The following is a 4,403-nucleotide window of genomic DNA, read 5'->3' as shown; positions in this document are numbered from 1 at the left end:
GATTCTGCCATGGGACTTGGAGGTATTTTCCAACAAACCCTTCACTTTAATTTGATTTTGATTGCTTCAATCGAATAGAAATCATCAAAATAGGGTTTTAGTAGGAGTTACAGAGCCATGTTCGGTTAGGACGATTTTCCAAAAAACCCTAGTTTACTAACCGAACTTCTTGAAAATGAAGAACACGAAGAACAATTCGGTTCTATTGGATTTAAAACTAAGTCACCGAACTCTCTGGTCGGTTGTTTCACAAAAAATTTTAAAACTACAAAGTAACCGAACTCCACCCTTATAACCCTAAAAAAACAAATCCAGTCTAACCGAACTGTGTTGTTGTGGCCACTATGTTGAGTTCCAAAATAACCGAACTTAGCCAATAGAGTTCGGTTTTTTCGCAAAATTTTTTAAAACTACAAAGTAACCGAACTCCACCCTTAGAACCGAAAAAAACAAATCCAGTCTAACCGAACTGTGTTGTTGTGGCCACTATGTTGAGTTCCAAAATAACCGAACTTAGCCAATAGAATTCGGCTTTTTCGCAAAAAATTTTAAAACTACAAAGTAACCGAACTTAGCCAATAGACGCTGGAACTTCACATTTTTTTTGTTTGTTAAGTTCGGTAACTTCACAATTTTATCGCAGAAACTGAACTCAAAGTTCGGTTGGTTAGCTGTTAGGTTCAAGTTTGCGAAAGAACCGAACTTTGTAAACTTATATACTCTTATATTACGTAAAGTTCGGTTAGATCAAAAGTGCATGCAGTTTGCGAACCAACAGAACTTTGTACACCAAAGTTCGGTTAGTTGAGAACCAACCGAACATAACGCTGTAACTCCTAGAAATTCTATTATTAGAGAGTTCGGTAACCTGCATGTTTGGAACAAGTAACCGAACTACACTTTCAGATGAGTTCGGTTACTTGTTCATCTCACGGGACATCCGAACTACAACTTCAGATGAGTTCGGTTACTTGTCCTCACTACAACAAAACGTGGTTTTTTCAATGAAAAATGTCGTCACAAATATTTGATTTTACGTCACAAGTATATGTTTGTGACGCTTTTTCGCTGTCGGTCAATGCGTTATAAAAAGAGGTGTTGCAAATAATCCGACTGACGCTAAAAGCATCACTCATGCCAAGGGTTTTTCTCAGCACTTTTCTGTGTTACAAACATGTTTTCTGCGTCACAAGTAGCTTGTGCGTCACAAATACTGTTTTTTTCAGTTATACCAAAAAACCTTTATGTGACGTTTGTTTATGTAACAAAAACTTTTTATATATAACGTTTAAAGATGTCACAAACAATCCTTATTATTGAGGTATCAATGCGTTATAAACTGGTGCATATGCGATGGATAAAGCCGTCATTAATATATGTTTGTGTAACTGTTCAAAATGTCACAAACAATCCTTATTTCCAACATATTAATGCGTTAAAAAATTAGTGCATACGCAACAGATAAACCTGTCGTTGATATATGTTATTTTCAACACGTAATAATATCGTGAATAATAATTATTTTCTACGCATTATTATGTTATAAAATATTATTTGCCACGCGTAATTTTGTAAAATAAACATAATATGTGTGACACTTATAATAGTGGAGTATATATACTCATTTGTGACGCTCACAAGAGTGACGATTGGTACTATTGAGCAACAAAATATGTTGTCATGTAAGTGTCTCATTTGCGAGGAAACATGCTGTCATGCAAGGGTCTCATTTTGCAAGGGGAAGGAATTATCCGCCATATTACAAATCCATGAGTCAGTTTCATATTTTAGTTAAAAATTGTAATTCATCAAAGTTTGACCAATAATTTTTTTCTGAAAAGAAGAAAATCATTACTAGAAAACATCTACATTGTTCATTAAATAACACCACTAATTAAGAAACTTAAAATTGAAAAAACGATACCACTACAAATTTCAAAAGTGAAACATAAAGCTAAAAAAAGAAACAGAGATGCACATCTAACTGGTGGTCCCTTAACAATCATCTCAAGAGGTGCTTTGATGGTTCTTAGGAGTACTTTGACGGTTCTCAGGAGTACTTTGACGATTTCCCTGCATTTCAAGCAACATTCTTCTTATATCCATTGTGTCAGTTACCAGCCCATATATTGTGCGATTATGCTCATCAACTCTTTCTTCAAGTTCCTTATTTCTCTTCTCATCTTCATCTGCCCTCCTAAGAGCTTCGCCTAACTCCGCATTATATTCAATACCAGAGGAGCTAGGTTTTTCATACCCATGACAAAGACCCTTGACATAACCAGATCTTACACCTAGCACTTCTTCACATATTTGAGCATCGGTCAAGGGTGTTGAACCTTCAGGTGTATGCGCAGCTTGGAGTTCAAGCATTTTTCCCTACACAATAATTAACAATAAATAGCTGAACATATACTAAAACTAAATAATAACTCATACAAAAAACTTAAAAGAAAATCACAACGAAAATCCTTGTATTACATAGTTTTCCTCAGCCGTATGACAGGTCCAAACATCATTTTTGCAGTGGGTTAACTTGTAGGATTCATTTTGTTCAACAACTTCACTTGTTTCTGGATCACACTGAAGGTTTCCCCACAAAAACAATTAGATACAATATTAACCATAAACTTATAAAAGAGTAACAGAGACAACACAATTACCATTTCCTCTCTATAGCGGGCAAAAGGTTTTGACCCTGTACAATGAATGGTTGTATTCGCTTCTCGACTTTTTTTACCTTGAGTGCTACCTGTCTGCATTCAAATCCAAAGAAGACAGTTCAATGCAAAAGAATACCACATAGATATCATAAATACGACTAGTACTGAAGTTTGAACACCACCAATATGACTACCACAAATAAATCTTATAAATACAACAAGGATCGAACACCAATATTACCTGAAACTCATCAGACTCAAAACAAGTGCAAAGTTTCTCCCAATCCTCCTGCTTAACCTGATGATGCGGGTTTTCCCGTTCTGTTCCATCTTGTTTGTACTGCAGGTAGTGTTTGTGAAGAGTACATCTAAACTGTCTGTACTCATTTGCTAGCATTGTGTTGATCGCCTTCTGAATGCGTACTATATGTAGATCAATATTGAATTTTTCCTAAGTTCACAATCACCAAACAAATTTCTGTTAGCACCAACAACAAAAAAACTATGCAAAGAGAGTTCTAATTAATAAAGCCGTAGTCTGTGCAAGAAGAACATAACTGTAGGGACATTAGAAGAACAGAGTAGTAGGGACACTAAAATGATTCAAAAAAAAATATATGATTACCAATATGAGATCATAAAATTTCCTCAGATCTGATTTTCCAATTGACTTCCATTTGGGGCGAGTCGACCACGGTGCAAACTTTTTGACGATGATTCCTATTTCAGTTTGGAACTCAGTGTCCCAATCCCCAGTTGGAATCTTTTACCTGGTTTGATCGTTACTGTAGGCTATTCGTTCTTTTTCCTTAGGTGATCATTAAGCTTTGCATTAAGAGCATCTCCTCTTCCTCCTTTGTTAATCTTTGGCAGATCTATTTTTCAAGAGATATGGGAGTTAGATAATACTGCGTTTGCCGAAAATGAACAAAATAATTCCAAGAAAATAATTTGTAGGTATGTGATTAACTCAATTACCAGTGCGTGACAACTGAGAGGCTGCGTGTGATGTGCGAGGGGGTCTAACTCCACCTGGTGCCATTATCCCTTGATTAAAATTGGTAGTACTTCTGATAATGGAACACAAAAAGTAGATGATCAACAAACTGAAAGGAAAATAAACCAGAAGCATCAAGGTTAAGAAGAAAGAACAGTAGACACTCAAAAATCAAATTAATAAAAGAACCAAAATAACATAAAAGAAAACCAGAGACTAAAAAACAAAAATTGAAGAAATAAGGTTAAAGAGAAACTTTGATAAATCACCACAAGATTTTTTTTCTCAAGTTTTCAGCACAAAAAACTCTCCCAAATACCAGTTCTGAGTCACTGACCACAAACCCAAAACAAATCTCTGTTTTGGTAGGAGAGATTATGGATACTGATAGTTAGGATGAGAGATTAGGGATACTGATTTCCACTTATAATAATTAAGATCAAGAGAAATAATTGAAGATCAAAATCAAAGGTTAAGACAGTTACCTCTTTCAAGTTCAGAATTAGGGTTTTGTACTTGAGTTTTTTTTTTGTTATACATGAAAAGAGATTTTGTTTCAGGATAAAAAGGGAAATGTGATCAGTTATCCGACGAGTATGGCCACTAAATGAAAATTTTGTAGGAGTTTTTGAAATATCATGAAAATTTTGGCGGAATGTCTTTTTTCTTTTGGCGGACTAGTAAAAGACTTTTTCCACAACTAAAAAGATTTTATGCCCAATATTTACTAAGTAAAAATAAAA

General features: G+C 34.9%; 1 long non-coding RNA gene across 1 annotated transcript; it reads right to left on the bottom strand.

Moving 5' to 3' along the window:
- Nucleotides 1–2,568: 2,568 nt before the first annotated feature.
- On the bottom strand, nucleotides 2,569–3,018 carry LOC113318190. Its single transcript, XR_003344312.1, has 3 exons — nucleotides 2,905–3,018; nucleotides 2,664–2,756; nucleotides 2,569–2,583 (listed from the first exon to the last, which is right to left on the bottom strand). It is a non-coding gene; the product is annotated as an uncharacterized LOC113318190 (long non-coding RNA).
- Nucleotides 3,019–4,403: the final 1,385 nt, after the last annotated feature.

Source organism: Papaver somniferum, chromosome 10 (genome assembly GCF_003573695.1).
Source record: "Papaver somniferum cultivar HN1 chromosome 10, ASM357369v1, whole genome shotgun sequence".
NCBI classification, from domain to species: Eukaryota; Viridiplantae; Streptophyta; class Magnoliopsida; order Ranunculales; family Papaveraceae; genus Papaver; species Papaver somniferum.
This window is presented reverse-complemented; position numbering and strand designations above follow the sequence as displayed.